This window comes from Propithecus coquereli, unplaced genomic scaffold, assembly GCF_000956105.1.
Source record: "Propithecus coquereli isolate 6110/MARCELLA unplaced genomic scaffold, Pcoq_1.0 Scaffold478, whole genome shotgun sequence".
In the NCBI taxonomy this organism is placed as follows: domain Eukaryota; kingdom Metazoa; phylum Chordata; class Mammalia; order Primates; family Indriidae; genus Propithecus; species Propithecus coquereli.
Window position 1 is genome coordinate 1201885 of NW_012150596.1, and position 11318 is coordinate 1213202.

At 43.3% G+C, this 11318-nt stretch overlaps 1 pseudogene; it reads left to right on the forward strand.

The window, feature by feature from the left end:
- Nucleotides 1-3725: 3725 nt before the first annotated feature.
- The window catches only part of LOC105819261, an 85689-nt pseudogene continuing 78096 nt past the window's right edge, over nt 3726-11318 (forward strand).

Sequence of the window (11318 nt, forward strand, 5' to 3'; positions counted from 1 at the left end):
TGGTACAGGAGGGAGAACCTATGTCTCCCTAGAGTTTGGGGCATAGCCTACATTAATAAATTAATTTCTTTGAATGTTATCATTCAGAAACCTTGTAAATTTTGCACTCCACACCACAATATTAGACCCATTTGTTTTGTCGTTGTCTTTTTACACAACAACCAACCAAGTGGGGTTTATTCTGGAAATACAAGGCTGATTCAATACTTGAACATCAATGAAAACAAAAAAGAAAATCAATGTAATCCATCATATTAATAGTCTTTTTTCTTTTTTCGTGACAGAGTCTCCTCTGTTGCTCGGGCTAGAGTGCCATGGCGTCAGCCTAGCTCACAGCAACTTCAAACTCCTGGGCTCAAAAAAATATCCAGCTGGGGGCCGGGCACGGTGGCTCACACCTGTAATCTTAGCACTCTGGGAGGCCGAGGCGGGCGGATCCTTTGAGCTCAGGAGTTCGAGACCAGCCTTGAGCAAGAGCGAGACCCCGTCTCTACTAAAATTAGAAAGAAATTAATTGGACAACTAAAAATATATAGAAAAAATTAGCCGGGCATGGTGGCTCGTGCCTGTAGTCCCAGCTACTTGGGAGGCTGAGGCAGTAGGATCGCTTTAGCCCAGGAGCTTGAGGTTGCTGTGAGCTAGGCTGACCCCATGGCACTCTAGCCTGGGCAGCAGAGTGAGACTCTGTCTCAAAAAAAAAAAAATCCAGCTGGATATTGAATTTTATCCATTTTTTAACATCAACTGATATGATAATGTTTTTTCTTAAGACTATTAATACAGTCGGGCATGGTGGCTCACGCCTGTAATCCTAGCACTCTGGGAAGCCGAAGCAGAAGGATCGCTTGAGGCTAGTAGTTCAAGACCAGCCTGAGCAAGATCGAGACCCCATCCCTACCAAAAATAGTAAAATTAGGCAGGTGTGGTGGAACATGCCTGTAGTCCCAGCTACTCCAGAGGCTGAGGCAGGAGAATCACTCAAGCCCAGGAATTTGAGGTTGCAGTGAGCTATGATGACTGAACTCTAGCTGTGGAGACAGACCAAGACCCTGTCTCAAAAAAAATGTTCACTGCAGCATTATTAATAATAAGTATAGAGGTAGACATATAGTATATATGTATTATTCTATACATATATATTCCCCCCCCAAAAATTGAATATCCAGTGTTGATAAAAATTTTCAGCAAACTCGTAAGAGAAGGGAACTTCCTTAACTTGATAAAGGGCAGCTACAAAAAGCCTACAGTTAATGTCTCACTTAGCGGTGAAAGACTGAATGCTCTCTCGCTAAGATCAGGGATTAAAGCAAGGAAGTCCACCCTTACCATTTCTACTCAACATGGTATTGGAAATCCTACTCAGTGCAACAAGGTGAGAAAAAGAAACAAAAGGCATACAGATTGGAAAAAAAAGAAATAAAAATGTCCCTATTTGCATGCAACATGAGGTGTACAGGGCTGGCCAGACGTGGCAGGCGGGGAGGGTGGTACCTGTTCTTGCCTGTCTCACAGGCCTTGGTGTTGGGGAAACTGGATCTGCCCAGTGGATGACTCACATAAGGCTGCCCAGGGGCTCATGCATCTTGCAGGGGGGTGAGGGGGCAGAAGATGAACATGGTTTGAATGGTCCTATTGACGGACTCCTAGAGCCCCCGAAGCACACAAAATAGGCTGGAATGGGCCACCATGATTCTGGAAGGTGATTGTATTGCCCACATCAGCTGAGTAGCCCATGGTGGGTGCATGATTCATGTGGATGGTGCACAATGCCTGCTCCATCTCTAGGCCTAGCTTGGTGCCCAGCAGGTGGCTGAATCTGGTGACAATAATACACTGGTGGCCCCAGGAGAGTTGCATCTTGTAGCCTTTGGTGATGCTTCAACTTCTTGAGGTTGACAGGCCAGTGGAGGTGGCCTCCCACAGGGAGCCTTAATGGAGGACCTCAATAGCACTGTTGTTGTTTCTCTCTAGCAATGGGCTTAGGGGCCAACATCCTGGAGGTGATGGTGGCAGGGAGGGATAGGAGGTCTCCCCTTCTGGGAGCATCTGGTCCCCTGTAGTCTGCTCATTTGGCAGCCCAGGCCTGGGAGGCTGGCGGAGCCTCCCATTTATTTTAATATATACACTTTTCATCCGAAGGCAGACCAGAGAGTGGCGATATTCAAACTCTGGCTACTTGCAACCCGTGACCACCATCAAGCTTCCTAGTTTCCCTTTTCCCGTTCCTCTTCACAAAGGTGGTGTCCTTCTAATCATGCTATTTTATCCTCGAAATCTTTACGTGGGCTTCTCCAGTTCTCTTGGCCAAGTTCAATTTTTTCACTCACAACTCCCTTATTTCTGATGGTTCGTACATTTTCTTTCCTTTCTCCTACAACTTTTCCTATGTCTGTACTCCCAGAGTTAACTCGCTAAATTTCTACACGCCTTGGCTAACGGCCAGCTCGCTGCCTTTGTTGTCTTGAATCGCCGCCTGCCAATCACCAGAAAACTTTGCAAACCTCATAGAGAGAGGAAACTTGGGCAGAAAGGCACTGGGCAGGGCGCACACGTCTCGGCGTAAACAAATGACCTCTTGTTCTCCAAAGCTCTTGAGACACAAGGGGGGAAATAATAAGCTCTTTTACTATCTTTGTCCTGTGATACCTACAATTTTCTCTTGGTCCAAATGCAAGGACTTTACATAATAGGACACCACAAGGAGCAGAAGGTAAGTGTCACAAGGATTCTTACAGAGGTCGCAAAATAAGATCGCCGCTGCTAAGATTTCTTTCAATAGCCTAGAGCACACCCCTTTCCCCCCCTTCTCTTTAGTTATTTCCCCTTCCTTCCTCCGTCCCTAGACCAGCGCTGTCCAATAGAAGTATAATGCAAGCCATATACTAAGAAATTTTAAATTTCCAAGCAGTCACGGTTCATAAACACAGCAAACAAGTGAAATTAGTTTTAGTAATGTTTTGTTTGACGCGAAAGACCGCAAATATCATTTCAATGTCAACAGTAGAATTAGAGATATTTTACATTCTTTTTGTCTTTGAAGCCCCGTGTGCCTTTTACACTTACAGGACACCAAATTCGTACCGGGTACATTTCAAGTGTCTATAGCCACCCTCCTGGACCGCGTGGCCCTAGAACGCCGCACCCCCTAAGCCCTGAAGCCAGAAATGAAGATGGCGGGGGCGGCAACACTGCTGGTTTGGGACTGAGAGGCAACCTCGGGAAGAGGCGAGCCCCTCCGACAGTGAGACCTCTCAGACCTCCCCGGCCTGCGTCCCCCGCCTTCCCCAGTCCCCCTTCCCAACCCCCCACCCGGGGCCCAGCGAGACTGCACCCGGGGCAGAGCGCTGGACCTCGCCAGAACCGCGGGAAAGGGCAGGCGGGCAAGTGGGGGGGGGGGGGGGAGGGTGGAAGGCGCGGTGGGGGCCCGCACGCATGCGCACTCCGCTTGCTCACAAACCGCGCCGGGTGCTCTAGCAACCGGTTTCCAAGCCAGTGTCTATCCGGACTAAGTGACCTTCCCTTGAGTTCTAGTCCCATTAGGTGGTCTTGGCTCTTCCCTGTCACTTCCGTTTCTCCCCTGCACAGGGTCCTATCTCGTTCATGGTGTATGTCCCTGAGCTCCTGAGCCGGCTCGTAAAATGAGTACTCGTGGTTTCCGCGTGGGAACCAACCCCTGACGCCCGTGGCCCTCCCTGTCTGAGCTGAGGTGGCCGCTGGGGCTGGGGATGGTCCTGGGGCTTCAGTCGGCCCGCTGCACGGCTTTCTACCTTCCTGGGTTGGCTCCTGTCAACTTCTTCGAGGCGGACCGAGAGACCGCATTCTGCCAGGTAAGGACCAGAGGGAGGGAGTGAGATGTGAGGGGAAGGCTTCAGGTAGGGGCATGGGGCAGACTGGGGCAGACCAGGGTCGGGAGCTGGTTGAGGCGGACCCAGAAAGCCAATGCCCTCTCTGTTGGTGTGTCTCAGGTTCTCTCAATCTCTGAGCTTCCCACTTGGCAGATCTGGATCTCTTTCCCGCCCTCTCGATTTCTCCAACTATCTCTCAGCATCTCCTCCTTCCTCACAGCCCCTCCCCTTCCCCTTGTCTCTTGGGTCCCTCCTCCTCTTTTCTCTAGGCTCCGCCCCCTCATATTGGCCCCTCCCCTTTCTCCTTACCCTGTCCCTTTCTGTACCGCGAACCCTCTTGGCTCCTCCCTCTCGTCGGCTCCGCCCCCTCATCTTGGCTCCTCTCCTTCCCCCTCCTCAGCTCCTCACCCCGCCCCTTTCTGTTCTGCCAACTCCCTGTCGGCTCCTCCCCCTACATTTAGACTCCTTCCCTCATCTTGCTTCCTCCCCCTCTCCTCTTTCCGCGCTCCTTAGCGCGCCTCTTTCTGTTCTGCCACTTCCCTCTCAGCTCCTTCTCCTACCCTCCTCCAGGCTCCTCTCCTGACCCCAGCCCCCTCCTTCACTCTCCTCATCCTCCTATCAGCTCCTCCTGGTCCCTTCCCCTCTGCTCATTTCCCTTTCAGCTCCTCCTCCTCCCTCTAACCTCCTCCCTCTAAGCTCCTCCCTCTCCCCTTCCCTTTGGGCTGCTTCTCCACCTCCCTCTTAGCTCCTCTCCAGCCTCAACTAGCGCCTCCCCTTCCCCCACAACCCCTTCCTTTTCCTCTCAGCATCTACAACGCCCTCCCCACCTCCTCCCTCGTTCCCCTCTTAACACAATCTCCATTTCTGGACCCACATTTGTGATCTTTTTTAGATATATCCCCACCATGCTTCTGTCACCCTTCACTCCTATGGTCTCGCACTTTTACCCCTTTATTTCTCGTTAATGCTCTTTGGCTCCTGGGTCCTCCCTCTGCAAACACCAAGATAATATTATTTACCTCTAGAGACTTGTGAGAATACAATGAGACAATGCATGAAAAGCACAGCAGTACCTGGTACAGAGTAAGCAAGCTTTCAATAAGTGGTAACTATTATGGTCATCAGTTTTCTTTAGCCAGAGATTTCTGGCACAATTCCTCTTCCATGTGCCCCCACAACTGCTAATAATTTCTTGGCTCCCTTCCTTAGTAGCCTTTTTTTTTTTTAAATGTAAGCTGACTCAAAAAGATTTTTTTTGCGAGTAATCAATTCAAAAGATATTAATAAATAAGGCTTATTTTCTGACCTCTAGTTGCCTAATCTAGCGTGTGGGGGAGTGTTCTGGTAGGAGGCACCACAAATGCACTATAGAGTTGTGGACAGTGCTGAGTGTGGTTTGACTACAGACTTAACCAAACGGAAGTTTCTAGGTGTTTATAAAGACTAGCTCTAGGTGCAGCATGTTTACTTCTGAAACATGGAGCTTGCCATTTCCCGTGAGAAGTATTGATACTAGTATTTTCAGCCAACATCTTACCAAACACGTGTAATTTAAGAAATAGCATTCTTTTTATGTTTTACATTAGCCTTTTCTCTGTTGATAGTTAGTCTTGGCTCCTCTTTATTCCTTACTTCAGGGAGGCTTCCTAGCAAAGAAACAAAATCAGTAACCATAACAAATATCTAGAATTTCTTTTCTGTAAGCTCTTTCTTTCTAGACTGTTACTGTCATCTGTAAATGTGCTCCACTTTTTATTCTTAGATTGCACCTTCTGTCCTTTAACAAGTCTCTCATTTTTATGTTTAACACTCCAAACTTCCCTAATTCAGTAGTGTCCAACTCCCTGATTGTTTCTTTCATTTTTAAACTTTTACTATTACAAAAACAACAATATGCATGGTGGAAGGTTAGACAATGCAGATAGGCAAAAATAAAAAAAATTTCTAACATCTAAGAATTACCACTGCTGCTATCTTAGCATGTATTCTAATTTTTTTCTATTCATATTTATACTCATATGCATTTTTTTTATTTTTATTTTTTTCTAGGGTAGAGAGACGGGGTCTCACTGTGCTCAGGCTGGTGTCGAACTCCTGAGCTGCAGCTATCCTCCCGCCTTGGCCTCCCAGAAAGCTAGTATTACAGGCGTGAGCCACCACGCCCGGCCATAATAGACTATTTTTTAAAGTTTCGGGGTTCACAGCAAAATTGAGCAGAAAGTACAGGGAGTCCCGTATACCCCTTAACCCCAAACTTTACCCACTGTTGACATCCTGCACCAGAGTGGTACATTTGGTACAATCAGTGAACCTACATTGACACAACACTATCACTCAAAGTCCATAGTTTACATTAGAGTTCACTCTTAGTGCTGGACATACTATGGTTTTGAACAGATGTATAATCACATGCATTCACCATTATAATATACAGAATAGTTTTACTGTCCTAAAAATCCTTTGTGCTCTTATTCATCTGCCCCTTCCCCAACTCCTGGCAACCACTGATCTTTTTGCTGTCTCCATAGTTTTTTACTTTTTCCCGAATATCATATAGTTGGAATTATAGAGTATGTAGCCTTTTCAGATTGGCTTTCTTCATTCAATAGTATGCATTTAAGTTTCCTCCGTGTCTTTTCATGGCTTGATAGCTCATTTATTTTTTTTTATTTTTTATTTTTTTTGTTTTTGAGACAGCGTCTCACTCTGTTGCCCTGGCTAGAGTGAGTGCCGTGGCGTCAGCCTAGCTCACAGCAACCTCAAACTCCTGGGCTCAAGCGATCCTCCTGCCTCAGCCTCCTAAGTAGCTGGGACTACAGGCATGCTCCACCATGCCCAGCTAATTTTCTGTTACTGTTTTTAGTTTCCCAGCTAATTTTTTTTTCTATATTTAGTAGAGACGGGGTTGCGCTCTCGCTCAGGTTGGTCTCGAACTCCTGAGCTCAAGCAATTCTCCTGGCTTGGCCTGGCAGAGTGCTAGGATTACAGGCGTGAGCCACCGTGCCCGGCCTGTGGGAACTCTTAACTCAGGAAATTAGTTCCTTGTCTGTGATGTGTGTCAAATGTATTTTCCAAGTTTTGCGGTTGTCTTTTGGTTTTGCTTATGATTTTTTTTTTTTTTTGCCATTTAGGAAATTTGTTTTTTATTCTAATTTATCAAGTATTTTTATAGCTTCTAAGTATACCAGCCAAGATTATAAAATAATTCTCCCATGGTTTCTTCTACTATCTTCATGGTTTAAATTTTTAACCTTTAAATAAGATTAATATTTCCTATATGAATTAAGGATCCAACTTAAATTTTTTCCCAGATCACTGGTTGTTATGTCCGGAGCCAAGAGAGAGACACACACATGAAGCCTCAGGTGTAACAAAATGCCGTTTATTTTGAGCATCTGGGTGCAGACAGGTGGAGGCAAAAAAGCGTCCATGCCGAGAGGGGAAAGCCTTGGGTTTTATAGAGGGTTTTTCCCGGGGGTGGGCGGGGAGTGAGTAACACCTGAAGAGATAGGGGAGGGGGTAGCTTTGTCCTTATGAGGGGGGATAGGAGTGCCAGTGGCATTGCTGTAGTTGTCTGTGGTCCTGCAGCTGTCTGTGGTTGAAGTTATATTTATAACCTTGGACTCTCCAAATTCCTTTGGCTTTTGTTTCACAGGCTTTATGATCACTAAGTATTATGTCCTATACATACTTTTTGGGTTCCTACTCTAAGTAAACCTAACACTGGTCAGTTGTCATAACACCATTTATTCAATAAGCCATATTTTCTCCACTTGATTTGAGAAATCATCAAGATTCTTTTAAATATAGTAAGCTCCAAATATACATTTTTTTTTTTGAGACAGGGTCTTGCTATGTCAAGGTGCCTGGCTTGCATTTTAAAATATAGTTCAATTCTTATGTTGTTTTCCAGTAGTACTTTGTCAGTTTTCGTAGTCTAGATGAGAATTACTATCTTTTTTTTTCTTTTTTTTTATTTATTTTTTTGAGACAGAGTCTTACTCTGTCACCTAGGCTAGAGTGCCATGGCGTCAGCCTAGCTCACAGCAACCTCAAACTCCTGGGCTCAAGCGATCCTCCTGCCTCAGCCTCCTAAGTAGCTGGGACTACAGGCATGCTCCACCATGCCCAGCTAATTTTCTGTTACTGTTTTTAGTTTCCCAGCTAATTTTTTTTTCTATATTTAGTAGAGGCGGGGTTGCGCTCTCGCTCAGGTTGGTCTCGAACTCCTGAGCTCAAGCAATTCTCCTGCCTTGGCCTGCCAGAGTGCTAGGATTACAGGTGTGAGCCACTGTGCCCAGCCAAGAATTACTATCTTTCTTAATTATCTGTGTTCGTTTTAGAAACTTTTACCTAGTAGCTTTTATAAGACTATAACTGATAGAGGTTGTAGTTACTAGGTTTCTGATTAGATTGCACTTAGTGCAGATACAGTTCTCTTGTTTTACAAAGCTATAGTAAGGCTATTTATATTTGTTCCCAAACTAGATAATTTTCTACATACTGTTAAAAAACTAAACATATGGTAAAGCTGATAGCAAATGTTTAATTATTTTAAAAGCAGCATATGGAATTTTGTAAAAGAATAAAGTGATTACCCAAATTCTGCTGTTTTAGTGGTTTACAAAATCCAGTCTGGTAAACTATCAGAAAAATAGCTGAGATCCGTGGAAATAAGCAAAAATATTCCATGAAGAGCCAGAATAGATGTCATAATGTTCTTACAATCTCATACTTTCAAGATACTCTTTTAGATATAGTTTTAATGAATCTGGTTATTTAATCCATAAATGGAAGGCCTGCTCTCTAGCAGATTAGAGGGGGAAAAGAAGATGGAGAAGAAGGAGGAGGATGAGGAGGAGGAATAATGACAGCTGACAGCCCAAATGAAAGAGACGTAAAAATCTTACAAATATTGCCTTGTGTTCTATTTAAAAAAAATGGCTGGGCACGGTGGCTCACACCTGTAATCCTAGCACTTTGGGAGGCCAAGATGGGAGGATCCCTTGAGCCAGGAGTTCAAGACCAGCCTGGGCAACTTCTTGACAAAAAATAAGAAAAATTAGCTGGATGTGGTGGTGCGTGCCTGTAGTCCCAGGTCCTGTGGAGGCTGAGGCAGGAGGATCACTTGAGCCCAGGAGTTTGAGGTTGCAGTGAGCTATGATGACGCCACTACATGCTATCCCAATCAACAGAACAAAACCCTGTCTCAAAAACAAAAGCAAAAACAAAAAAAGAAAAAAATAAAGTGAGAAGACAATCCACAGAATGGAAAAAAATGTTTGCAAATCACGTATCTGAGAAGGCTCTAGTATCCAGAATACGTAAACTCTTACAACTCACAATAAAAAGAAAAGCAATCCAATTTTAAAATAGGAAAGAGTGAAGTGTATTTTAGAATGATTCTTATGAAAATGGTTAAAATAATAAGAGAAAAGCACTTAACGCAGGTAGCTTTAATTTTCTCAAGTTCTTAATCTGCATTCCATGGACTCCAGGTACTCAATGAAGCCTTGTAAAACTGGACAGAGAATGTGATGAATATGTGCGTTTTTCTGGGGAGAGCAGCCACAGCTTTCATCCTATTCTCAAAAGGTTCTGTAATTTAAAAAGGTTAAGAATGGCTGAGGTATCTGAAAAATTTATATATTCAGAGAACCCAACGATGCTAGATAGATGAAATGTTATGAATTTATAGCTATATTGTATTAAAAATTTATAACTGTACTGAGTTATAGATTTATAACTTAGTTATAAATTTATTACTATACTAAATTACACATTTGTAACTATGTAAATCGATGGTAGCAATGAGCCCAATTACTTTTCATTTACTTCATTATGTATTTTGTAAGTGCTACCTTATTTTACTTTGTGTTATTAATTAATGTTCTTTTTCCTTCTTTTAGTCATCAGTAGCACTATTTGTAAATAGATTGGACTCAGTGGAATCTGTGCTACCTTATGAATATGATACATAAATGTGACATGATATAATTGTGTTAAAATGTGCTTTAAGCTTTTGAAGATAATGAATGAAAGCCCTGGGTATATTAAGAAACATGGTGATAATTCTGTAATAAAGGTAACAGGAAAAAATGATTAGAACAGAGAAGTTTCATTGTGAGACAAATGCTTAAACATTAGGAAGTTGTTATACTTCATTTTTTTCTAAGAAAATCAAATTATAAATTTCCTGCACTTTCAACTTTTAAAAAATATCTTTGCAGAGTTGTAGCTTATTTTTAAAATATGGAATAGCCGGGTGCAGTGGCTCACACTTGTATTCCCAGAACTTTGGGAGGCCAAGGAAGGAGGATTACTTGAGGCCAGAAGTTTGAGACCAACCTGGGTGATATAGTGAGACCTCATCTCTACAAAAAATAAGCAAACTTAGCCGAGTGTGGTAGTGCACACCTGTAGTCCCAGGTACTTGGGAGGCTGAGGCAGGAGGATTGCTTGAGCCCAGGAGTTTGAGACTGCAGTGAGCTATGATCACGCCGCTGCACTCCAGCCTGGATGTCTGAGCTAGACCTTGTCTTAAAGAAACAAACACATAGACTAGATAAGGTTTATACTAAAGTTTTTAATGGATGAAGGTGCTTAGTTTAGGAGTGAGCAGTTATTATATGATCATGATTAAGTATGATCAATCATTTGAGAATAACAATAAATGATTTACTTTACTTACCACTCACGCCTGTAATCCTAGCACTGCGGAAGGCCGAGGCGGAAGGATACCTTGAGCTCAGGAGTTTGAGACCAGCCTGAGTGAGAGCGAGACCTCCTCTCTACTAAAAATAAAAAAGATGAGCCGAGCAACTAAAATAGAAACAAAAAATTACCCAGGTGTGGTGGCGAGCGCCTGTAGTCCCAGCCACTCAGGAGGCTGAGGCAGGAGGATTACTTGAGCCCAGGAGTTGGAGGTTGCCGTGAACTAGGCCGACGCCACGGCACTCTAGCCCGGGAAGCCCTAGAAACAAAGTGAGACTCTGTCTCAAAAAAAAAAAAAAAAAAGAAATGATTGTAATTCCCTTTGGTGTTACTTTATTTCCTCTAATTGAGCAGAAATAAAATCAGGTCTGATTTTCATTAGACTACCAGATATAAATATAGGGTGTTAGTATGAGTATTTAAAATATTATACAAGACTACTTTAGTCATTTTATATTCAAATTTACTGAAAGATATTTATAATTTTTTTTACCTAGTAACCCTTTGATTTGTGAGTGTGTGGGAATGTGTTTGGGGAGGACTTTGTTCTTTAAGTTTTCCTTTCATCAGAACTGATAATTATATAGCAGTTTCTAAATGTCTCAGGTTAGAATTAGTACAGGCTTTAAACTATTGTTTGCTTATTTTTATGTAATTTGAAGTTTAAGTCTGAAAATACGGGGGATTTTTTTAGAGATTGTGATCACCTACATTTAAAAAGTCAAGAGCAGTAACATGGGAATTTTTTTTTTTTTTTTT